We start from the raw sequence: 27,468 nt of genomic DNA, 5'->3' as shown, positions 1-27,468 counted from the left end.
TCCAACGTGATTCTTAGCATTTATTCACTGACATGCAGTCCACACTGGAGAGAAGTTTCTCAGTGAGCAATTTTATACAAAAAAATACAAGGGTAAATTATTAGCACGGGGGTGGGAGGAGGCCAGTTCCCAATTGGAAATTTTATCATACAAATTCCTGATCCTCTTAGGACAGCAAATAACCTATCAAAGCAGAATAAACCCAAACCAAAGGGCACACAATGTTTAGTAATCACAAATGTGGAACTTAAAATGTATGCGCATATATTTTCACACGTATTTACATGTAACAAAAAGTCTGGGTCAACACGTGTTTCTAAAGCTTCAAGATTTTTCACCTTCAACATTCTCCTGGAAGGCATCTGGCTCTTGGTTGAAGGTTTGTGGCAGTGATGAAAGCAATCAGAAGCAGGTTCGTGTGAAAGTGCTCAAGGGACAAATACGAACACAGGTACAGAGAACTGAGGGTGTGAGGCTGGGGATCGATAAGAATTGAATAACATTGCTTTATTTTTCTCCGCTTTTTCAGAACCACAACCAAACAAACCATACCAAACCAAAACAAAAACCCAAACCAAAACTGAAACCAACTCTACCAAACAAAACCTCTTGAGGACACACACCGTATGTTGTAATCCTTTCATAGCCACCGTCAAACCAAACAAAAGACAACACAGTCCTTTCTGTTTGTACTTTCAAAAAAATGCACAGTGCAACAAGAAGGTATTGAGCTGTGGCTTTTTGGGAGACGCTGGGATGTGAAATGAGGCCTCCAGCAGCTGAGTATCTGTGTGAGGTCTGCCCATGACCAGCAGGGTGTGCTCAAACTGAGCAGTTTGCTTTCAGTCTTCTGACCCCACAGTCCAACCTCTGTCATGATTCATCCTGTGACCCACCTCACAAATCATTGGTTCACTTGTAACTATGTGGCACCGCTTCACACAGCAACTCCTTCACATTTGGAAGAGGATGGTATGTTGAGGGCTGTGTGGAAAAACTCATGGATTCCATGCCCACATAGCTTTGAACTCCTGAAAATCTATTTTACTGGGAATGTTTCTAAACAGTGTTCCCCAGTTCTCTGTCGGAACACCATCAGGTTTCATTGCACTGATGGCTTGTACAAGGTATTTAGATGCAGCTTGAACTAGTTTTTGTGCTTCTTCATCTGCGACTCCAACCAAAACTTTCCATCCAGGTTACTGTGATAACCATTTTTATAGTGATATCAGGATGTCCACATTAACAATATTGATTTCTTGCAAAGGCTGTCTGTCTGTAATCCCATGGTAAACGATTTCATGCACTGAGGTACACAAGACTTTGGGAAAATATCATAATTCAGGGGAGAAGGATAATAATTTATGGCAATGCATGTTAAGTATACAGCACAGTTGATTTCTTCAGTAGTTATGTATGCCTGGAACCATTAACTGGGTGTGGTGGTTTGAATAAGAATGCCCCCCCCCATACGCTCATATAGTTGAATGCTTGGGCATTAGGGAGCAGTAGTGCTTAAAGGAAGTACTTGATGAGGAAGTGTGGCCTTGTTGGAATAGGCATGACTTTGCTGGAGGAAGTGTGTCACTTGGAGTAGGCTTTGGGATTTCAAATGCACAAGCCAAGTCTAGTTGTTCTCTCCAAATTTCTGTTTTCTTCTGATCCAGATGTAGAACATTAAGCTACCTCTCCAACACTGCGACTGCCTGCACGCCACCATGCTTCCTACCGTGATGATAATGGATTATAAATCTCTGACACTGTAAGCTAGTCCCAATTAGTTTTTTGTTTTTGTTTTCTTCAGTAAGAATTGCTGTGATCATGGTGTCTCTTCAAAGCAATAGAATATTGACTAAGACACCGAGCCAAGCACTCCTGGCTGGGCAGATCACAGGCCTTAGTGGAGACTTACTGCTAAGATTCTGTTAAGTGAGAGCAGTAATAAACTGCCTGATAAGTACTTATATGTATACCCATAGACTAATGCAGCACTCAAGTCTTATTAGGTCATCTATTTGCAGCAGATAGTGAGGAATACAGAGACCTACACAGGTCGACATGCTGATATTTACAGACTGTAGAGTGTTCATTTCCAAATGGGATGTCTATATTACTTACTCTCTTCTTCAAGGCTGAGAGACCATCATAGCTGTCAAAGCAGAAAGACTGTAAGAGTCAAGTAATGAATGAATGTATTTAACTGTTTTCTGGACATCACAGGGCTGTTGCACACATGGATACATAGTGATTGTAACTATGTGTTAAAACTTGTGTAAGATAAAGCCAGTTAAAATACCTGAATGAGAAAGGAGGGTTTCAGGAAGCCCCATCCCTCCTGACGTGCTATTGGCAGTTGGTGGACATTGGATGAGGGAATTAGTTTTCTCAGGGATGTGGCTCCTGAGAAGCTACCCATGCTCTAATTGATGTCCTTACACTCATGCACATGCAGACACTATCAACTGGACTAAGTGGGTTTAAAAACAAAGTGAATGAAGTTGGAAATGAAAATTGGTGATTGTGGTAATTGGAAAGGCATTGGAGGGGAAAGAATGAGGAATGGATTTGGTGAAAACATACTTTATGCATATATTACATTTTCAAACAATAACAAAGTAAGTAACATTCATTGATTTGTACCATTTGAGACTAAGTCTTACTCTATCACTCTGGAACATAGGCAGCAGTTTCTGTCTCAGTAGCAGCTTTCAAATAAACACACTGAGGCTTATAGTAATTACAAATATTTGGCCAATAGCTCAGGCTTATTACTAGCTGACTTTTACATGTAAATTAACCTATATTTTTTATCTATGCTCTGTCATGTAGCTTCGTACCTTTCTTCAGTACGACATTTTCATCTTTCTTCTCCCTACATCTGCTGATATCTCCTCTGACTCTACCCTTCTTAGTCCTAACATCCTTAGTTTGGTTGTCATGCCTATACTTCTTGCCTAGCTACCGGCTAGTCAATTCTTTATTAACAAATAAGAGTAATATATATTCATGGTATACAGAAGGATTATTCCACCACACTGGAACTCTGTGTAGGTTGTCCTGAAAGAACTATGCCTTCCTTTGTCTCTCAAGTGCCAGGATTAAAGTTATGCACCACTATGCCCAGAGAGGAAATATTATTTTTGAAATAATATTATATCTATGTGTGGGATGCTTTGAGTTTCTTTTTTGTATCTCTCAAGTCTAAAAGAAACGTGATTCTAGGATTTATGGATGATATAAACATTTAGTCATGAGTGAGATTGACTGATAATTTTTTGCTGTTGTTGGATGTTTAGTTTTGGAATCAGAGTAATCCTGGCTTCATAAAAAGTTTGGAAATATTCCCCCTTTTCTATTTTATGGGATGATTTGAAGAACATTGATATTAGTTCTTTGAAGATCTGGAAGGATTTATGCTGAATTCATCTGGGACTGAACTTATTTTTAGTTGGGAGATTTTACAATTACTGCCTTTATTTCATTGGTTGTTCTAGGTTGGCTTAAATTATTAATTTCATCTTGATTTTATTTTGATAGGCTATACATAATAAACAATTTCTTTTAGGCTTTTCAGTTTAGGGGAGTATAGACTTTTTTTTTAAGTATCTATGATTCTCTGAATCTCCTCAGTATCTGTTGTAATATTTCTTTTCATCATTGGTTTCATTGATTTGAATATTATCTCTTTCTTTTGGCTAATTTGTGTGTAAATTTTGTTAATCTTTTCAAATAACCAATTTTTGCTTTCATTAATTCTTTGTATTGCATTTTCTTTCTAACTTACTAATTTCAACATTGACTTTTACTGTCTCTCCTCACATACTATTTTTGTGTGTTTTTTCCATTTTTCAAGGTTTTCAGGGTAAGCATTAAGTTATTAAAATAGGACCTCTCTAGTCTTTCATGCAGGTGCTTAACATTATAAATTATTTTCTTATTACTGCCTTAATAATGTCATTTATATAAATATGCTGCATTTTCATTTTAATCCAATTCTTAGAATTTTCAAATTCCTTTCTTACTTTCTCCCTTGATGCAATTTTTATTCAGCAATGTGTTGTTTAGCTTTCATGATTTGGTGCGCTTTCTGTTGCAATATATATATATTTCCCTAGTCATCAGAAAGCATGTAGGATACTATATTTTCCTAAATTTGTTGAGGCTTGTTTTGTGTCCTGATATATGGTTATTTTGGGAGAAAGTTCCACAGGCTGCTGAAAAGAAAGTGTATTCTATAGTGCTTGGGTGGAACTTTCTGTAGATGTCTATTAGATCCATTTGATTTATGATGTTATTTAGCTCCTAGGTTTCTATTTTCTTTTTGCTTGGATGATATTTCTATTGATGATACTAGAGTATTGCAGTCATCCTCTATCACTGAATTGGCTTTAATATTAGGTCTAGATCTAATATTGTTTGTTTTATGAAACCAACTGTTCATGTAGTTGGAGCATAAATATTTAGAATTGTAAAATTCTCATGGGGGACTTTTCCTTTAATGAGTATTAAATATTTTCCCTCATATTCTGATTATTTTGGTTTGAAATCTATTTTTTTGTTTTTCAGTTTTATATATATTGATTTTATTTTTCTCTGCTCCCCTTCCTGTCTCTTCCTTCCTCTTCAATCCTCTCCCATGGTCCCCATGTTCCCAATTTACCCAGGAGATCTTATCTTCTACTGCCTATATAGAGTAGATCCTTGTATGTCTCTCTTAGGATCATCATTGTTGTTTAGGGTCTCTGGGATTGTGATTTATAGGCTGGTTTTCTTTGCTTTATGTTTAAAAAACACTTATGAGTGAGAATATTGATAATTCTCTTTCTCGGCTTGGGTTACCACACTCAATATGATGTTTTCTAGCTTAATTCATTTGCCTGGCAATTTCCAGATGTCGTTATTTTTTTCTGCTGTGTAGTACTCCATTGTATAAATGTACCACATTTTCCTTATTCATCCTTTGGTCAAGGGGCATTTAGATTGTTTACAGGCTCTGACTATGACAAATAATGCTGTTATGAACATAGTTGAGCACATGTCCTTGTAGCACGATTGAGAATCCTTTGGATGTATACCCAAAAGTGGTATAGCTGGGTATTTTTTTTATTAATTTATAAAAGTTTCCACTTCTGCCCCTCCTCCCAATACCCCCCCATTCCCCCCACTCCCTCTCCTCCTCCCTCTCCAGCCCTAAGAGCAGTCAGTGTTTCCTGCCCTGTGGGAAGCTCAAGTTCCTCCCCCCTCCCTTCAGGTCTAGGAAGGTGAGCATCCAAACTGACTAGGATCCCAAAAATCCAGAACATGCAGAGGAAACAAGTCCCAGTGCCATTAGCTGGGTCTTGAGAAAGGTTGTTTCCTAATTTTCTGAGAAATTGCCATACTGATATCCAAAGAGGCTGTAGCAGTTTGCACTCCCACCAGCAACTCAGGAGTGTTCTCTTTACCCCACAACCTCTTCAGCATAAGTTGTCATCAGTGTTTTTGATCTTGGCCATTCTTACAGGGGTAAGATGGAATCTCAGAGTTGTTTTGATTTACATTGAAATCTATTTTAAGCTATTTAAAATAGCTATATTTGTTTTATTCTGTGCTCCATTTGCTTAAAGTATTTTTCTTTTTTTCTATCCATCCTTTCTTCCTTCCTTTTTCTTCTTTTTTTCTTTCTTTTTTTTTGATTTTTCAAGATAAGGTTTCTCTGTGTAACCCTGGCTGTCCTGGAAAAAACTCTCTGTGATCAGGTTGACCTTGAACTTAAAGATCCTCCTGCCTCTACCTCCTGAGAGCTTGAATAAAAGGTGTGTGCCACTATAACCTGGTAGAATACTTTTTCTTATCCTTTTACAGTAAGTTGGTATCTGTCATTGATGGTGACATGTTTTTGGAGTTAGCAGAAAGATGGATTCTGTTTGTCAATACAATCTCTTCAATTGTGTCTTTTTCTTGGAGGAAATCAAGACAATATTTAGAATTACTATTAAATAATGATTATTATTAATTCCATTTATTTTGTTGTTGTAGTGGTACTATTTTATTAGATCTCTTTTTACTAACTATTCAGAGATTATTTATTCCTTGTCTCCTCTTGTGTCTTATCTTTCCTTCAGACTGAAACATACCTTCAAATGTGTTCTGTAGAGACAGAAAACCATTAAATTCCTTAAACCTGTTTTTAATTATAAAACTTTTCTATGTTGTTTTGATTATGACTCAGAGTTTTACTAAATACAGTAGTCTGAGCTGGCATCTGCAGTCTTTCAGAACCTGTAGAACATCTATCCGAGTTTTACTGGCTTTCAAGGCTCCAATACAGAGTTAGGCATTTTTCTAATAGGTCTGCCTTTATATTTGGCTTGGTCTTTTTCCCTTGCAGCTTTAATATCTTTACTTTGTTCTCTACATTTAGTGTTTTGACTATTATGTAATATAGGGATTGTGTTTTTTGTCCTGAATACATCCCTCTTGCATTTTAATAGGTATGTGTTTCTTTAGATCTGGGAAATTTTCTCCTGTGAATTTGTTGAAAATATTTTCATTGCCTTTCACCTGGATTTGTCCTTCTTTCATACCTATAATTCTTATGTTTGATATTTTCATTGTGTTTCAGATTTCCTAGATGCTTTGGTCCTTTGTTGTTTAGCATTTTATTTGGTAGACTCATTTCTTCTGCCTTGCCTTTGAGACCTGTTCTTTTCTCTTCCACTTCATTCAACCTTTTGGTGAGCCATTCCTTTGAGCTCTTCATTCAGTTTCTGAAGATTTTCATGTTGAATTTCATTTGTTTGGCTTTTCTCTAGATATTCTTTTAAATTAAATACTGTTATCATATCTTGAATTGTTTTCACTTTTTATCCAATTCTGTTTTCATGGTCTTCATTTGTACATTTATTCATATTGTCTTTTACCACTTTGACTTTATTTATAATTGCTATGTTGAAGTCCTTGTCTTGAGTATTAGCTAATTCACTTACCTCAGAGACTATTGTGGTGGTAATGCTAGTTTCTAGAGAAGATATATGGTCAGGGATTTTTCATGTTTTGCTGCTGTTGTTTGTTCTCTGATTTCATGATGTGATGTAGGTGTCTGGACTTAGGACATTTATTGTGCTTCTTGGTATGGATAACTGGTTTTACATTTGTTGAGTAGATGCTTGAATTTTTGCTGTTACCTTAACATCTCTGATGGATGTTTGGCTTTCAGTCTTGTGACTTCTCTAAGCTTCTGGGTTTAGACTCAAAGTGGTTCCATGTAGGGATGGTGGGTGGGGTTTCAGACAGTTGAGTAGACAAGGGAATGCACTGTCTCTGAGTGTTTCTAAATAGGGTTCCAGAATAAGACCCATGTGGTCCTTTGTTCCAGAAGTAGGAGTGGGAGCTGAAAGTTGGATAGGATGGTGGATTGATTCTTGGAATTCCTTTCTAGAGTTCTGGTTTGGATTCCATACAGTCCTAGGTCAACTCTTTGGTTGGGCTGGCTGCAAGCAAGTAGGTGGATGGGGATAGGACTGGTTCTGGAGGTCTTTAATCTAGGTCTTTAAATTTTGGTCGGATTCCATCTGTTCGTAGAGCCCAGTTCTGGTTGTAGTTGCTGTGGTTGCTGACAGTATGAAGAGTGGTTGAACTGGATCTGGACATTTCTACCTTATGTTCTGGTTCAGACTCCAGGTTTGAACTCCAAATGGTCCTAGATTGGCATAGTGTGGATGGGGCCTTATTTGTTTTAAAATTATACATGTGTATATATGTATTTGTGTATGGGAATGCAGACTTGGGTGCAGGGTGTCAGATCATCCAAGCTAGAGTTGTAGGCTGAAAAGTCCACCCTAGGTGAGTGCTGGGAACCAAACCAGCTCAGACCCTTTGGAAGTGCAACATACTCTTTAAGCACAGAGTTGTTTATCTAGCCCACCAATATGTAATCTTACAAATGAAACATGTCTTCTTATACTACTCATTAGTGATAGTATCTATAGCGACAATACTATTGAGAATATATAGCATTTTATATCACATTATTGAATCTTCTTAATGTAGCCACAGTGCAGAAAATTTTCTCATATATAGCTTTACCAAAATCTTGAATCATTCAAGGAAACTCCCAGCAAACTGCGTATTTAAGTACATTTTATTTCTGTAAAGGGTTGTTAGAAAGATCATTAATGTTGTTTACATGGGAGTTCCTTTAAAATTCAATTGACACATAGTATCTATACATATTAGTAGGATATACTATAACTATATGCATATATGTGATTTGAAACTTATATTTATTTTGAGACTTTTCTCACTTTTTATCAAATTTTTGAAAATTTTGCACAATATATTCTGGTCATAATCACTCCTCTCCCAGATCCACTTCCCTTTCTCTACTAACCCAACTTATCATATTTATTTTGCACTAATGTAGCAAAATTTATCTTTTCTCTAATATTCATTATTACATGTATGTGCATGTATTCATACAACAGAATATGTGATTTGAGTTATAATATACATGCTACTCAAGTTCAGCTATGAAACAATAAATGTTTGACAAGGAAGATGCCACAACTGAGTTGAGGACTTCAAATGCTTTGCCACTAAGTCTAATACCATATCCCCAGCTGAAAGCATTATTTTTGTAAAAAAAAAAAAAGCAACTTTGGGTTTAGTTCCTAAGAAAGTGCCTAATATGTTTTCTATTTGTAAATTCATCTTTTTAAATTTCTTTTTATAAAAAATTATACCTACCAAGTAACTGATAGTTATTATTTGATAACTGATAGTTATTATTTGAAAACATACTTAGAGTCAAGAAAGTCAAGAAAGAGTAAACTGCTTGCTAGAACCTACATAAAAAGCTAGATGTGCAGAACTTACATAAAAAGCCAGAGGTGGCATTGTGTATCTATAACTGCAGCCCTAGGGCTGGTGGCAGGTGTGCACAGAGACAGGAGGACACTGGTGCTCATTCACCAGCCAGACTAGCTAAACTGGTGAGCTCCTGGTTCAACAATAGGTTCAACATAAGCTGGAGAATGATTAAGAAAGACATACAATGTTGATCTTTCACACACACACACACACACACACACACACACACACACACACACAGGCACACATGCATACCTGAACTTGTAAAAACATGTGTACCACATACAAACACCACATCTACAGTCAAATTTCCCAGTTATTCTGCTGATTTTCAGTAAACAAAGGTTAATGCGTAGCATATAATTAATGAAACTTTCAAACTAGCTTCTTCATTTTACTATTGGTGTTGATTTTGGGGATCAGAGTCAGGTCTTTGGGCTTCCACAGCAAGCACTTTCCTAGTTATGCTATTTTCCTGGTACTTGAATAGTTTCTTTTTAAGAGAGGATTCCAAGAGATTCCTTATACTATTCTTTCAAGATTCATGGAAAGAGAGCCTATCAGATGTGTTTTATTAACGTCAAGTGAAAAGGATCTAGCTTAATGCCCGAAATAATTAGTGGAGAGCTGTATTCTGATTTGGAATCAGAAAATATTTCCATAGAAACAAAAGTAGTTGTGAAAATGATGTCTGAGGAAAAATAAAATGTTTAAGAAAGAAAATTTGAAACAAGTCAAGTGAGGCTAGGGAAAGAGTAGTTGGTAACAGAATTCTCAGGTATTGAATAAACATGTTAGAGCCAATGGTTTCCAGAAAGGAAACCTCTGATTCTCCATCATCATCTACTCCAAGTCTCAAGTCTCTTACCTTTTCACGGCCTATTGTCACAAGACATCCTCATATTCCCCATCGACGCTTGATGCTCTTCATATCTGTGACTTCGTGTGTACATGGGCCTTCTGCCCTTTATTTTTTCTCACTATTTAATAAAATTCATTATTAATTTTCAAACGAAAGTTTTTCTCCTCTAGGAAACATTTTTTTTTTGGCATTTTCAACACTGGAACTCGTTTTTCTAGAACATATTCAATGTTCAATAAATATTTTTTGGGAAAATCTTTGACTGTATGTCTTTGGAGATTTCTATATGTGTTCCTAGGGAGAAAAAACTTGGAGCAACTTTATAAAGACCCAATAGGGTCACAGTTTTATAACAGTTATGACCTGAAATGAAAAGCTTTTGATTATTGGGTTAGGCAAAGTTATTCCAGAAGGATAATGTAGAAGCTGCATAAAAGGCTCAGAAGTTAAGAACATTGGCTTCTCTCCCAGAGGACCTGGACTTGATTCCCAGCACCAATGTGGCAGCTTACAACGGACTGTAACTCCAGTTCCAGGGGATCCAACACCCTGTTCTGACCTCTGTGAACACAAGACACACAAGTGGTACAAAACCTCCCAACCTCGGGCTGGAGGGATGGCTCAGAGGTAAAGAGCACTGACTGCTCTACAGGAGGTCCTGAGTTCAATTCCCAGCAACCACATGGTGGCTCTCAGTCATCTGTAATGAGATCTGGTGCCCTCTTCTGGCCTGTAGGCATACATGAAGGCTGAACACTGTGTACATAATAAATAAATAAATCTTAAAAAAATCTCCCTTCTTCTTCTTCTTCTTCTTCTTCTTCTTCTTCTTCTTCTTCTTCTTCTTCTTCTTCTTCTTCTTCTTCTTCTTCTTCTTCTTCTTCTTCTTCTTTTTCTTCTTCTTCTTCTTCTTCTTCTTCTTCTTCTTCTTCTCTGTCTCGCTCTCTCATACACACACACACACACGCACACACACACACGCACACACACACACACACACACACAGAGAGAGAGAGAGAGAGAGAGAGAGAGAACCATCCATATACGTAACATATAAATGAAGAAGTTAGAATTGACATTGTAAGACATATTGAAGTGAGTGTTTTAATATAACAGCAATAAGATCTTAGGCTTACTGCAGTGAGGCATCAGTAATTTGGAATTTTATTTTATGTAATATATTTTAAAATTGTTTCTGTCATCTGTTTGGTCATCCATATATCTACTTTTAAGAACATACAATAAGCTATGAGAAAACATGAATAGTGATAATACGTATTGTGTTCTGAGGACTGTAGTCTGTTCAAAGGTACATAATTTCATAGCATGAAGACAATCCTACAGGGATGAAAACACTTGACTGAGGAGAATGTAACAGATTAAATGCAGAAAAATGGAAAAATAGGTGACCTTGGTTAACTCTGAAGACTGAGCTGTAAGGTGGCAAGGCAGAAGTTCTCAGAAAACATCAAGCTAATCAAATCATTTATTTTCCTGGAAAGGACTTCAGAAGGTATGAGAAGAGCACTGTAACAAACCACGGCTGACAGGGACTACCATGGTGTTAGTGAAAGGGTTATACTTCTTTATAACCTTAGGACACTGACATCAACTAAGTCTTGGTTTCCACATCTGTAAGGAGAGAATGGCAAAAGGAAATGTAAAACATAAAACCCTATGTAGACACAAAGGGAAGAATAAACGAGACACTGTTTTCTTCCTTAAAAACCATGACCATATTTTTAGCATGCTTTTATATTCTACAAACACTCTGGAATGATCAATTGTGGGATGTCTCTGACAGAGATCCTCTGGGATAGCCAGTCCTAGCAGAGACAGCTCAGGGAGACTGCATTGAGCTTGCTTTCCAACATTGCCTATCATTTCTGCATTTGTAACTTGCAGCTTTACCCTTTTATCTTCATAATGATGGTTTTATGTTTAATTTAACCGTAAATCACATTAACAGAGTTGTGACTGGTATGTCAGAGGGCTGAAAAACCAAGCTAATGTCACTCTAAGAGCAAAAGAGTTTATAAAGTCTGACATGTTTGTCAAGATGATCCAGTCAAGTATGGAGAGATTCTAGGGAGGTTATTTAAATTTCTTCAGGATCTGAAGGGTGGAAATTGATTTAGCAGAGAACATTTACTTTGTATTAGTTAAGATGAGGATTTATGACTGTTTAAAATGATATTAGCCAAGCAAAAATGTCTCTATAAAGGAATGAATTAAATATTATGCTTATGTTATTTTCTAAGGAATTTGTTTATGTGAGACTATGTCATAATTTACGAAGCAGAAGTGAAACTGTGTTTCCCCCACATTACACAAATGCATAATGGCAATGACAGACAGGCATTAACTTTTCTGTACTGGAAAAGGTAGCTTTAGAAGTCAATGAGTTCTTTTTTAAAAAAACACTAATAAAGAATTTGTTTTCTTAAAATGCCATTCTTACAAAATTAACATGTATTTAAACAAAAAAGTATAAAATAAAAAAAATTTACTAGTGCTACTGTTGACATTCTGATGTGTAGTTATTTTTATGATTTTATAAAAATTAGTTATCAGTTATGATACAGTAACTGTTGAAACATATACCATGAATGGTGTTGGTTAGAAAGCAGATGGCTTTTTGTCATTCAACATGGGCTCTAGGGGCTGGTGGGTGTGCATTGTTGCTCTGCCTCACGTGTCACTTGGCATCACTCAGCAGGGCGTGCACCTCCAATCTCCAGCCAAAGGAAATGAGGAGATAGGAATATGTGTTATATGGCAGATTACACTGGTGTTGGGAAATAGGATCTAGCTATGTGTTTTGCCTGCAGGAGAGAGATGTTTGTTGCGCATCTGACATTCTTTGCTATAGTAAATAAGCTTGGTATAGCTATGCATTTTGCTTTGTAATACATTTTTTTCTTGTAGTCTCACTGATACAGATATTTGTAGAAGAATTTTATTTTACAAAATGGAAATAAATTTAGTTTGGTTTTAGATTTATGTGTTACAGGTGTGCACAAAGAGTCGTTGATACATGTTAAAGATCTGAGTGTTATCACATAGATATAGGAACTGATTTTAAGAGTGGTTGTTGAATTCAGAAATCAAAGAGCTGAAGGAGAAGGCCAGGGGTGAAATAATTTCATACTTCCACCTATACCAGCTTCATTGCTAAGCACTTGATATTTTGCTACCTTTGAAAGTTGCAGAGTGAATTATAACTATTGATAAATTTTCTTATGACCATTCAAGGTTTGGGGTGATTCATGCAGATTCTCAAATTCCTAAATAAATATTATAAAACTCCTGGAGTGTAATATATATGAAAACTTTAGAGTGTCATTTTTGACAATATTTCTGATATTACCATTTTAGACAATGCTCTTTGCAAATATGCAAGGTGCACACACCTTAGAACCTAACAGGGGCTTAAAATGGAACAATATTACTATGGGACTGTGTGAGAACTACTGATTGATTATATCTAATCATAGGATGCTATTAAGTGATCATAGCACCAGAATCGAATAGAGTTGAGCTTGTGTGGTTTAGATCCAGGGCGGTCTGAAGGTCACGAAGGAGCAGATGATCTGAGAGTGAGGAAGCAAGCTGCCATTAGAGATGCGTGTCAGCAAACCTTCTCCAGGCAGGAGGATGTTCGTAAGGGGCACCCAGCAGCTGGGTTGTAAAGGGCTCTGCTAGAGCCGTGGAAGGAGAAACTGCAAAGGCCAGATGGCATAGGAATGCTGGTAAAACGAGGTGTGCCTTGCTCAAGACAGTAAGAGAGAAGCAGGAATAGCTGCAGAGTTTGGAGCTGACGAGCATACCAACCCCAGCTGCGGAAGAGCCCTGAATGAACAGTACAGGAACCACACACACTCGCACACGCACCCACGCACACACACACTCATGCACACATACACACACGCACGCACACATGTCTGGAGATCATAGGGACCAACGTTCGTGAATAATCAATGTGTTTAGGATGTAATGAGTGATCATCTTGAACAAGTAAGATTAAAATCTAAGGAGAGCTGTTTTGACAGTTATTTTTGACTATAGAAACACACTGTAAATCTACCTTAAGGCATGTTCAGCTCTCTGCACTTGATTAAGTCGGTTGTGGTCCGAGTTTGCAGTAACTAAAACACTCTGTGATCTATGTGCAGAGGCTGAAGAAAATCAGTTTAATCGCCTTACAAATAGTCCCAAACTTTGAGACTATTTCCATAATTTTAAGACATTTATCATAATTATAATGTACAGAACTCAGCTAACTTTCCCTTCATTGTGGATAATGAGCTTTTAAGACGCCACTGTTTGGTATAAGAATGCTTTTCCACCTTAGGGCCATTAGAGGTGCTGATGTGGATTTAAAGCAAAAGCATATTAGTTCTCTCAAAAGTCTTTTCATCAAATTATGTAGCATTTCTCTCTTTCTTTTTCATTTCTGCACAACATAATGTAGTCTGACAGAGAGTAAGTGTGATTTTAATTGTTAGACTGTTTATTCCAGAAAGCACTTACAGTAATTAACATATTTTCTCCAGTCTTCTCATTTTGTTAATGATATCTTTCTTATTGAAGGCACTGCAGTAATTACTGCCCACTGAGGTACATACACTGAAACAAATTAATGGCCAATGACCAATAATGATTACACTTGTAATTATCTATTGTGAAGTATAAGCAGAAAAAATGAAATTACAAACAATGTTCTTTGAAGATAAAATTAAACTGTTTTGTTGAACTGAGGACAATCATATTAATGACGCAACTGAGAAATAATATTCTATGGCTTTATCATTTCTGTCGGTTTTATAAAAATTATCAGAGTCTCTGCCTTTTCCAGTATTTTGCGTTTTCACCCTGGGGAACAAAAGTAACTGTGTTAAGAGTAAAATACACTTTATATTTACATTTATGTATTTTTATATACTTACGATATTTTACCTCAATGTCAGTGACTATGGGAGGTTAATTTCCCTTTTCAGTTTTGAGGAGGAATTTTTATCTCACCTATCCACTTTGGAGAAGTTCAAGAACACCTTATGTAGTGAGAGTAATTGTTAGGGCTCTATTTCACCCCATCGGTGTATCGGGATAGTAAGTAAATAGTGTTCTCTCTCCAGTACAGCAGGGGAGAGAGTGGGTGAGGAGACAGACTCTCAGGCTATCCGTGTGATACAGTTTGAATGTACTGCCAAATGGCTTGAAGCCCCTTTCACCCTATACTAATTAAACATGCACATTTTACGTGAGGAAAATAATTATTGCAAACTTTATCTGGGAATTAGTATGATGGCTTGTTGGCATTTACTGGACTGGACTGCAGAAGACCTGGGGCATAAATCTGTGTGCTCCTGCACTGGCTTCGTTGTCTTTGGAACTTGACTTTCTGCACTGAGGAATAGGAGCATGCGCATTCTAGAGGCTACTCTCGGGCTCTGCGCCCGAATCATGTTCAAACAGGGAACACAAAAGATCTTATTAGTAGCTAAACTTTTGTGAACAAGTGTCCTACTGAGATTTTCAGATGATTTAAATTCTTTGTAGTATAATTCACAGCCAAAATTTCTTATATATAATTATCAGATCTTATTAAATTCCTAGGATAAGAAATAGAATAATATATTTATTTTTCTCTGCATAGAAAAGCTGAAAATAGCTCTTAAATGTACATAAGTAGTTTCAATATATGTAATAAATTTACGATATTTCAAAACGTTGTTTTAGTAACAATAATTATCACCTTACTGCGTAATGACATTTAATTTCTTAAAAGAATTTGAGGTTCTATAAATTGTAATTGATATTTATGTATATTTTGCAACATGACTTATAAGTTTTCAATAATATTTTTGAAGGAAGATAAATGAATGTTAAAATGTATATTTTTTGTCATTTCATACACTGCTGTTGTTTTGAATGCAAAATATCTTGCTTCCAACAAATTTCATCGTACAATGAAGCAATTAAAACTTGTTTCTTTGATTTAAGTTTATTATCTGGATAGTAATATCACAATGGAATTGTTATGAGTTAAATAGCACATCCAAATTATAATTTTCAGATATAAAACTTGAATATGGTAAGAGTTAAATTGATAGTTTATTAATATCTAAATCTCAGGCCTAGAGATTTTAGTTTATCAACTAAAGTTTATTATTAATAAGTCTTATTTATGAGTTATTAATGAAAGATGAGAAAAGTGTCTGTGTCCACTTTGAAATATTTTAGGACTTCTGACTGAATTTAAATTTTCCTTTTAGTTTTTAAGAACTGATCTTTCAGGTCCGTGACCTTGATTTGGATTTTTTACAGTTTTTTTTTAATTTAGTTTGTTTCTGATTTTGGATGGTTTTCAAAATGGCCAGACCACTCATATCGTGTCTGAGTAAACACTGCCCTGTGATTTATTTCAAGTTTCCATGGTACCTCTAATTAATATTGTCAGTTTCTTCAGATTATCTTTATCTTGATAAAACAAGGCTTTCACATAAAGTTTGCTAGATAAGTTACTAGAAATTTTAAAAAGGAATGTTTAGGAGTAGATCTTGGTGGCAAATTCATTGTTTGGGAAAAATGGGAAGTGAGAGAACAAAGGTGTCTTCTCCTTTCTGCTATGAATCTCAAACGAAGTGGCTTTCTAGTTCCTCCACCCTAGCCTGACTCAGGAGGGCTGGCAAACTGAAACTGATGGGGCGTACACTTCACAGACAAGTAGCCTTACTGCTCTCAGGAAATTTTATTTATGTCCAACCTTGGTATAATATCATTAGCTATAAGTTTTAAGAGTCCAAGCAAGTCTTAAGAAAATTATTATCTAGAATTATGACGAGAAAAAATACCATTGTGTCTAGCACTGAAATGTCGATTTTCATCATTTGGTTTATTAAAGCCACTTAAAGAACGTTACTTGAGACACATAAGCAATTACACTTAAGTTTTCATATCCGAATGTTAGGAAATGGAGGTTGTGGAGAGGTCGATAAATGCTTTATCTGGCTGCTAAACGTTCTTGGGACCATCTGTAAGCAGATTGTCATCCAAAAGGTCTCTGTCTTCTACTGATGTACCGTTTGGGGCATCACTAAAGTCCTTCCAGGAAACATTTGCTGTCTACAGAGGGTAGTGTTAATGGCTCGGGTTATATCTGTATAGTTCTAAATTATAAGAATTATAGACATGGTCTCAATGTAAAAATATTTACTGTGTTATCCCTGAGCATGAAAAGAAATCTAAAGGAATAAATTCCTTTCCCTACTCCCCCCCACCACACACATATTCTGAAAACTTCTGTTCAAGTCATTTCCCTTAGTGACTGGAATTGTGTCCACAGTAATATCACTTTTATTATTGATAGTTTTGGAAACAGTTCAATATCTCTGTTCAAGGACTGGTTGGATCTTGTTTACACAGAATCTTCAAAGCATCTGCACTTAGCTACAGCTGAAAATGGGGCCTATGGTGCAGACATGGAGAATCCACCTAGAATTTGTTGAATTAAGTTCTTGCACCTGGACATAATTGTTGAGCTGCTGTGTTGGGGTTTTCTTAAGCTACCGGTAAAACAAATTAGTTCAATTTAAACTGGCATCCAGTAGAGAAGCAGCAACTCACTTCATATAATGTTTTCCAAATAATTATTTTTGTATTACCAGTTCTACCTCATGAATATTTTCCTGGGGCCCAAGCAAGAAAAAAAAATGTGGTTAAACAAGAGAAGTGATAAAATTCTGTCGAATTCGTAGCCTCTGATATTATTGTAGTGTAATTAAGATATGGGTGAGTATATGGGAGTAATTTCAGTTAAGGTGGATTTTTCTTTGCTAAACGTGACATAGATTCATGTATTTACTTGTGAGGTAAATTTGAAGAAATAATCTCATATCTTTATGTTGATTTCATAACTATTGCTATATTTTCTGTGGATGTAATGATGTAACTATTTTTGCAAGTTGATAAAAGCATGGAGGAATCACAATACCGAGGATACAATGTTTACTTGTCTTTGTCAGTAGACCTTGTGAATCTCATTTTGTTATGTGTTTTCAAGTTATTTATCCTTGGCAATAATTCGCAAGCTTCTGGAAATCCAACAACTTAAAGTCTTTAGTGATCAAGAAGAGTGGGGCTGAGCTTTATAGGGTTAGGAGGCCTGAACATATTTTCTGTGCATTCATGCTTAGCCACCTAATTCAAATTTCACGGACACCAAGTAGGTGTCAGGCAGGATTCTTAGCCTGGAGGACACAGCAGGAAAGCATGGGAAGTTTTTGGTTCCTTAATTTTTTATTTTAACTGGGGAGGAAAAGTCCTCCCAAAGAAAAGGAAACAAAAAAAGATTGTTATTTCAGTCAGAGGATTATGAAGAACATAATAGACTAGTTTAGAAGACACAGTTTAGTAGGAAGGCTTCTTGGAGCAAGCGTTTGTGATGATTTATGTGTCAATATGTATTTACGTTACCAATGTCCATGGAACTTTTTCTTGTTCTTTTGTACTCTGAATGCTTTGCCACTGCAGCATAAAACAGACAAACGAAAATGCTACACTTGGTTATAGATGGAAAGTACTTGAATTTACAAGGTCGTACATGGGTGGATGTCAATCATTAATCAAATATACAAAGCAGAAAATATCATCACTATAAAATAATTATGAATATTTGGGCATAAATTCTTACAAAAACTTTCATAATTATTTTTCTTCAAAATAATTTGTACATAATTTTTATTATATATTTTGTATTGCATTGACATTAGTAGTATACAATTTTTTTCTTTTGATTTTGCTTCCTGCCCTATCTTTTTCTTAATATTTTCAGCCTTACACCATGTCTATAAGCAAATCAAAGTGTTCTTCCTAGTGTGTAATAGAAGAGCTTTTCTTGCTCTTTAGCTTAAATGTTTAGAATCAATAACATGGTAAAATTTCACTTGTATGCTGATGTTCTGATGGAAATATGTATTTAAAGTGTCAGATGTGATCCTAAGTTCCAGGACTGCAGCTAGCCAACCCATGTTTACTGTTGGCAGCAAACTTTGCAGTCATGTGTGTTTGAAATACTGCTGCTGCTGCTGCTGCTGCTGCTGCTGGGAAGAATTACCATTTGCCAGTCCTATCTAAGATTATTAAGAGCATTGTTTCATCAGATACTGACAATGAGCCCATGACCTTAGAATGACAGTCACCATGCCTGCTTCCTTTATTGAACTATGCTATAATGGTATACTGCAGTCTACTTATGAAGTGTATGACATATATTAAAAATAACACAAAGTTTCAAACTAAAAATGTACTCCAAAGATGGCAAAAATGATCAGTATAAGAATCTGTTCAACATCACTGGTCAATAGGGAAACTGAAATCCAAGTCAGTTTGAGATATCTCCTCACATCTGTTAGGAGAACTGAAACAACAAACAGAAAGAATCAGCTTAGATCAGGAAAAAAGGAAATGTTATTTACTGTTGGTGGGAATGGTGATTGATGAAGTTATGGGTAGTGTATAGAAGTTACTAAAGAAAGTAAAAATAGCAGTGTCAAAAGTCAACCATCAGTGTTCTGGATATACAGCTAAAGGAAGCAAGATGATGTCATACAGGCAACTGAACCTCATGCTTGTTGCAACTCTAAAACACTATGTGTAATAGCCAAAATATGTGCTGACAAACTAGGTTTTCATCCCTGGCTAGAGAAAGAAACTGGACACACACGCCCATGCACACAAACACACACACACACACACACACACACACACACACACACACACACGAACATGTACATGTACTCACTCACACATATAACTGTAATTCTTACTTGATAACTGTATTGCATATGTATTTTTATTATGTTAAAGATAAACCTTCTTTTTTAATTAGATATAAAAGGGGAAACGATGTAGGGTGTCCTTCTGTATATGTGTTCCTTTTATTGGTTAACAAATAAAGTGGCTTTGGCATGTGGCAGGGCAGAATATAGTTAGGATGAGAGTAGGTGGAGTGAGGGAGAAGCCATGTAGCTGCCAAAGGAAAAAGATGCCAGCTACCAGTCAGAACCTTCCTGGTAGGCCACTGCCTCATGATCCTTCACAGATTAATAGAAATGAGTTAATTAAGATGCAAGAGCTAGCTAAATATGCCTAAGTCATTGGCCAAACAATGTTGTAAGTAATATAGTTTCTGCGTGATTATTTGGGTTTGAGTGGCAGGAAAATGAATGAGCAGTCTTTGCCTACAAAATTCAAACATGCACACACACACATGCATAACCACACATACACAGAGTGGAATGCTATTGAGTCTTACAAAAAAGAGGTCATCTTTATGCTTTACACTGAAAAATAAGTATTCTTGCTTATATGTAGAATCTAAAAAGCAACCCGACCTATAAATACGGACTAAAATAATGATTACCACGGATTAGGAGGTAGGAAATAGGTAGATGTTTTTCAAGCTATGTAACACAAAGGGTAAACAAGTTGAAAGATTACAGGTGTACTGTCAGAAAAAAATCAATAATATTTTGTTATATTCAGCATACTTTCTTTTTTTGAAAGATAACAATTATTTATTTAGGGCAACAAATCACACAAAATCCTTTCCATTTTATTTCTGTTTCTACTGATTCTTTGGGGACTCACTCGCTTCTTGATCACTGGGCTTCTCTTTGACTATATCCTAAACCCGCATGTCTAGAAGATCCCAGATACCTTTCTGAGATTTGAACAGTCTGGGCCATGAATGTCTGCCTGTAACTGTGGTAGCATCATAAATGAGATCAGAAAATGGTTGGATTGAGAGCAGAGCACTCAGATGAAGGAAACCTGGAAAGAACTGATGTCCAAAAGTAAGTTCACCAGGAATCCCTTAGTGTGCAACGTCCAGGAGATAGAACTGCGTGTAGGGAGAGAGCCACAGAAAAGCATTCAGAAGGCCATACCACATGGACTAAAGTCCACAATGGTTGGTGTGGAAAGGATGGGATTTGAGTTTTCTTCCTGTTCTGCCCCAGTCCTCCTTTTCCACACCATGAAGGGTCTGTGTACACTTGGTGAAACCATTAGAGTACTGTCAGTTCAGTGATGTCACTGATCTGGGAAATACCAGCATTCACCATACTGTAATAACTTTACACATGCCATCCTCCCATCAAGAACACGTCCCCCTCTCAAGAAACTGTGAGTACCATGTCCTTATGGACACCCCTCCATTCACAAACAAGGTGAACTTTCACTTCCCCTGTGCCACTTCTGTTTCTTATTGCCTAGAGCTGTCCTGCACTTAGCACTGTTCTGTAGTCATCCATTCATCCTTCCTCATTCATGCTGGGCCTTCTTCACCCTGTCTAATGTACCATTTTCCCTACATAAGTCTTCATACAGTTCAATGAGTCCTGATACAGTGAATAAGTCAATATGATGCCATGGTTTGCCTTCATAAGATACTTTCCACACAAAGATCTTTATTTTTTTTATTTCAAACTTTGTTTAATCTCTTTTAAATTTTTTTCTTTTATTGGAAGTAGATTATTTTCTTACATAATCTTTTTTTAATTTTTTTTCCTTATTTATTTATTTATTTATTTAAAGAATTTCCACTTCCTCCCCTCCTCCCAATACCTGATCGTGAGCAAGGAAAGCAGAACCAGAGGGAGCCTTCATCTGACGATGGATGGAGATAGAGACGGAGACCCACATTGGAGCACTGGACTGAGCCCCCAAGGTCCAAATGAAGAGCAGAAGGAAGGAGAACATGAAAAAGAAAGTCAGGACCGTGAAGGGTGCGTTCACCCACTGATACAAGGGGACTGATCGAATGAGAGCTCACCAAGGCCAGCTGGACTGGGACTGACTGAATGAGCATGTGATCAAACCGGATTCTCTGAATGTGGCTGACATGGGGGCTGACTGAGAAGCCATTGACAATGGCACTGGGTCTTGTTTTGTCTGCATGGACTGGTTTTTTGGGATCCTGGCCTGTTTGGATGCTCACCTTCCTGGACCTGAAGGGAGGGGGGAGGAACTTGGATTTCCCACAGGGCAGGAAACACTGACTGCTCTTAGGGCTGGAGAGGGAGGAGAAGAGGGAGTGGGGGGAGCGGGAGGGTATCAGCATACTTTCTAAATGAGCAGGTATGAGGAAAATATTTATTTATTCTACCACAATAAGCATGTTGTTATATTTGCCTCTATGATATTTCCTTTACCTTAAATACATGCAATAAAACTTATTTGCAAAATTATAATATGGCTGCTTTATAGATGTAATATATGTAATATATGTTCGTCGTAATAACATACTATTTTGAATGTTTATGAGGAAAAGGTATGTAGTGACAGGCTTTGAATTGACATGTACTCACAATAAATGCATGTCTTCATCTCCAGAAATGTCCTTCAGGGTTCCAGGTCCACAAAGCATTAACCTCTGTTTCCAAAGCACAGCTCCCTGTGAAGTACAGTATTTGCTAGATGTTTTCTAGAAACACTGAATATTTAACAGAGCAGCTCCATACATAGGGAAATCTATAGTATGAAAGCACCCAGTGTTTTTACTCTCATCAATTGTAGAAATAGCATACATAAAACGCAAACCAAAATGCCCATTTGTTCTTTTAAAAAATTTAATGGCACAATTCTTTATTAATTCTTTGGAGATTTCACACCATGCACCCCAATCCTGCTCATTTCCTAGTCTTTCCATATTCTTTCCTCACCCCTGCAACATCCCCCCAAAAGAATCATCCCCCCAAATCAATTAAACACACACACACACACACACACACACACACACAAATGCACGTTGCTCCTCCATCTTTCCAACACCTATTAATTCACCCTAGTGCCCTTGGGGGCTGTGGTGTGTCATGTAGAATTCCCTCTTTCCAATTATCCCCACCTACAAAATGTTCATAGCAATGAGTCATTGGTCTGGTTCAAGGCCTCTAGCACACCATCACTACTGGGCCCTCACCAAACTCCTCTTGGACATCTTTATGCTGCCCCATGGAGAGCCTGCTGTTATTGTTAAGCAGGACCAGTTTCTTCACAACTTCTGTCAGCTCATAGATGTGCAAGATGCTAGGGTGGGCCAACCCAAGGCCCAAGATGTGCATCTGGGTGGTAGCTGAGTTGGTCAGTCCTAGACACTCAGACCGTACCCCTCAGGTGAAGTGTGGAGCGAGTTCTCCTAGGTCCATGCCACTGGGGCTGTGTTTGCCGTGGCAATGGTGAGGGGTAGGGTCATCTGAGTTCAGGATTCCATTTCTCCATTAAGGGTGGGGCCATCTCTCCTGCTGCAATGTCCATCAAGGAGTAGGACCTGCCATCCTAGGGATAGTGAGGAGCAGGGCTGGCTCAGCATGGCCCTCAGAGTTCATCATGCATGAACCCACTGTGGCCACATGGGCCATGGCCATCATCACAGACCCCAGCTGCAGCACGTCCATGGACCCAGAGAGGGCCCTCAGCAGAAGCTCAAGCCCTGATGTCACTATGGCCTCAGTGGTAACACAGGTCACCCAGATCAGTATTGCCCCGGAGACAGCAAGGCTCTCAGACATCAACATGGTCTTGGGTGGTTGTCCAAACCTTGGGCATTCATGGAGCCCTTGGTGGCAATAAGAGCTATGGACATCAACCCAGAGCCAGGTCTGCTGGGCCATAGACCCAGACTAGACCTTAGGCCTAGGACTGAGCACACCATTGCTCTATATGGCAATGTAGGCAACCATTGTGGCAGTGTAGGCAACCGTGTGGCAGTTCAGGCAACCCCGATTGACATGGCCCTAGTGGTGGCATGGCCCTCAGACACCAACATGGCAACACATTGTGATCTAGACCCTGGGGGACATCTGTATGGCCTTTGGTGTCACCATGGGCTACATACATCAACACAGACCCACAGGCCAGACATGGTCTTTATCAGCAGCCTGTTCTGGATATCACCATGGCCCAGGTGATAGAACAGAGCAAATAGACCAGCATGACCCCTATAGCAGCATGCCTGTCAGATACCAACATGGCCAGAGGCAATAGTCCAGATTCCTGGTGTTGGCATGGCCTTTGATGGTATCAGGACCCACAGATATCACCACGGACCCTGGCCAAGGTGAGGCCAAGGACCCACACATGGCTGTCAGCAGTGGCCGTGGCCCAGATGACACAATAACCCCAGGTGACAGCACAGGCCCCTCGAGTTAGCATCACCCTGGTTGGAGGATGGTCCTCAGGCCTCAGCAAATCTCCAGGTGGGGGCCTCAACCCTGAGCATCCTCATGTCCCCATTTGGTAACAGGTACCATAGACATCAACACAGTCCCAGGCTGTGGTAGAGCAATGGCCAATGGCAGCAGCTAGGGCTGGTCAATACCGTGGTCACTGGAGGCAATACAGGATACATAGATTGTCACAGCCTTAGCCACTACACACCTTAACTGCCACCTTGGCCACAATTAGTGACCCAGAACCTGGGCACCAGTGTGGTGGCCCTTAGTGGTAACTTAAGCCATAGACATCATCACAGACCCTGGTTGCTGTATCATCACAGACTCAGACATAGTCCTTTGAAATAGCCCAGGCTTGATGGAACCATGGCTCTGGGTGGCAGAATAGGCCACTCCGGTCAGCATCACCTGGACTATGCCATAACACAGCCACAGATTGGGGCTCAGATCATGGGCATTCACAAGACCTCAGATGGTGACACAGGCTCCATGGACATTGACACAGTTGCTGGTTGCAGTAAGGTCATGGACCCACACGTGATTCCTAGCTACAGGTCAAGCCTGGACGACTCCATGACCATGAGTGACAGCCCAGGCCAACCAGATCAGGATATTCCCTACTATGGTGGCCCTTGGGTACCTACTTCACTATGTGTGTGAGCCTAACCCCAGGACTCCTCATGGCCCTTGGTGGTAACAGGGGCTAAAGACAGCTACACTACCAGGGCTGCAGTAGGTCCAGGGACCCAGACATGGCCATTGGCAGCAGCCCAGGACCTGATGACACCTTGTCCCGAGGTATAGAGGCATTTGAATTGTATTTTAATAAATAAAGACTGCCTGAAGATCAGTTTACTGAGAGTAAAACAGTACCTACCACTGGTTAGCCTTACAGACTGGGTTATAGTAACACACACCTTTAATCTTAGTAACCATAATGACACACACCTTTAATCCCAATAGCCAAACTAGTTGCCATAGAAAATGGGTGGTGTTTGCCTTTAATGACTGTGGTGCATTAAGATTAATTGCTAGGATTTCATTCTCACATGATCTTATCCTGGTTCTCTTGGTTACTTTGTGGCCCTTGCAACTTCTAGAGTTCAGCTATTACAGATGTCTACTTTGTTGAATGTGTTCCATAAAGTTCTCAGATGTGACTGGCAAAGCTCAGACTCCTTTGCATGGGAATGTATTGGGGTTTTTTCTTTGTTATAAACAACTCGGAACCAAGTCAGTCCATATACATTAAGATTTCCAATGTACTTTCAGCCATCTTGATCTTTTCTTGTTGTAGATCTTCTCAGGCACAGATTATCATTAGACCATAATTTTCTCCTTTATTTGTTTTATAACTACTGGCATTCACATTAGAAATGTATGGTACTCTACTTCTGCCTACTAGTTCTGTGGTAGTTGGTTTAAGGTGGTATCATAGTGACTGTAGATTAAATTCAGTATTTAATTTTCATCTTTCTCAGATCCATTTGCCCTCTCAGATTCATTCCGTACTATTGATGTCAGGCTCAGACAGAGTGTCTTTCATGTATGCAAATCATACTTTATTTCTAATAATAGCCATAATCATTTAGTTTATGGTTTGGTTCCTCTTCCTAAGAGTTCAAGATTATATTAGTTAGGCCAAATATATCCTATGAAATACAACACAGAAGATGAGTTTAAGCTGTCTTAAGTACACTTTTTTTGTATCTGCTATGTATCAGATAGGGTTTTAGAATGGTGCTATTTTTTGCTTCATAAAATTAAAGATTGAATTTCATTTAATAATATGCTTTCCTATTATTTATTTGAAATATAACTTAAGATACAAACATCAGACATTTAGAGAACATGAAATATAAAAAGTATTCAAGCAATATGGGACACTATAAAAAGACAATATGGATAATAATGCAAGAAACGAAGAAGCCCAGATCAAAGGCACAGAATATATTTTATATATGTTGAGGACATACACCAATAGTCATTTGATTGGTTCAGTCTAAGGTGAACGTTCTTTATTGGTAGTAGGAACATATCTGCAAAGCTTTTGTGAGTACATTAAAACACACATAAATCATAGGTGACACTATAAAAAGTCACCTCTGTCACCTGAAAGAGGACCTCTTCACATATGTCACCTTTAGGATTAGTGCAAGAGCATGTTACAGATGTGCAGCTGCCTGACAAATTCTCCCACCGTAAGGCAGCTCTAGGGAAACTCTACTACATGACTCTAATTTAGAGTCACTCTTTTTTGGCGTTACATAGTTTCAAGGCACTCCCACTTTGAAGTAATTCCAGGAGGTCTGCTGAATCCTAAAGGTTCCCTGGCAAATAGATGTGCTTGGGTAGAATAGTGAATCACCAACAAAGAAATTTCTTCAATTAATTAATATTTTTTTTGTCAGCATGATTAAAATTTTCCCTCTCTCCCTCCACTTCTCCAAGTCCCTCTCCCTAACCTCTCTTATTTCTCCCTCATCCACTCCTCCATTTCAGAAAAGGGCAGGCTTGTATCAGTCAGCCATGGCATATGAAGTTGCAGTGAGACTAGGCACCTCCTTTACTACTGAGGCTGACCTAGGCAACCCACTAGGAGGAAAGGGTCCCCAAAGCATGCAACAGAGTCAGAGACAGTTCCTGCTCCCACTGAAGAGTCCCACAAGAAGACCATGCTACACAAGTGCAACATATGTGCAGAGGGCCTAGGTCAGTCCCATGTAAGTTCTCTGGTTGGCGGTTCAGTCTCTGTGAGCCTTTATGAGCCCAGGTTAGTTGATTCTGTGGGTTCTCTTGTGGTGGCCTTGACCGTTCTGGCTCCCACACCAACAAAGACATTTAAGTTAAGGTTGGAGATTTTCCTTTCAGGTCAAGCTTGTGAGAGTGTAATTTCTAGCTGGCTGCATGAGTTTCTATGCAGAACCCCAGAGGTACCAGTTTTCTCATTTTTAGTCACACCGATAATAACAAGAGTGGTAATACATATACAAGTAAGTTCCCAGTAGAGTCATGATGATTAATTAACATACAGTCTAGCACTGAGTAAATCTTAGCTAAATGTTATTGGTGTTGCTGCTATCACTATTATATTGCTATTCTAAGTTTTAATAGATAATTGGTCCATAGTTGTGCAAATACTTGGATTTTCTAAATTGACTGTATACAAATTAACAGTGTAGTTATAATGATAAGTGCATTGACAAACAATTTGAAATGGCTATGGGGTTCTATTTAAAACACACATTTTACTTTTAAAGAGATAAAAATGTTGATGTTTAAGTCAATTTACTTCAACATTGAACAACACTTTCATTTCACTTAGATATAATATTTAAGAGCACCAATGCATACTTGAAGAAAGCAACTACTGAAGTGAACTATTACAAGTTATATTCTCTAAGGTAACTTCTTGCAAAAAATTAAATTAGGTAAAAAAATGCCTTAGTGTTACTTTAGCATTCTGTAACCCTTCTTATATAAAATACTAAATACAAACAAAAATCCTGTTCATCTCTT

At 38.0% G+C, this 27,468-nt stretch overlaps 1 pseudogene; it reads right to left on the bottom strand.

The window, feature by feature from the left end:
• Positions 1-695: 695 nt before the first annotated feature.
• Positions 696-22,839, bottom strand: LOC148122262 (methionine aminopeptidase 1 pseudogene; annotated as a pseudogene).
• Between the last annotated feature and the right edge of the window lie 4,629 nt (positions 22,840-27,468).

This window comes from Myodes glareolus, chromosome 4 (assembly GCF_982192425.1).
Source record: "Myodes glareolus chromosome 4, mMyoGla1.1, whole genome shotgun sequence".
Taxonomy (NCBI): domain Eukaryota; kingdom Metazoa; phylum Chordata; class Mammalia; order Rodentia; family Cricetidae; genus Myodes; species Myodes glareolus.
Note: the sequence above shows the minus strand (reverse complement) of the source record. Positions and strands in the feature narration are given on the sequence as shown.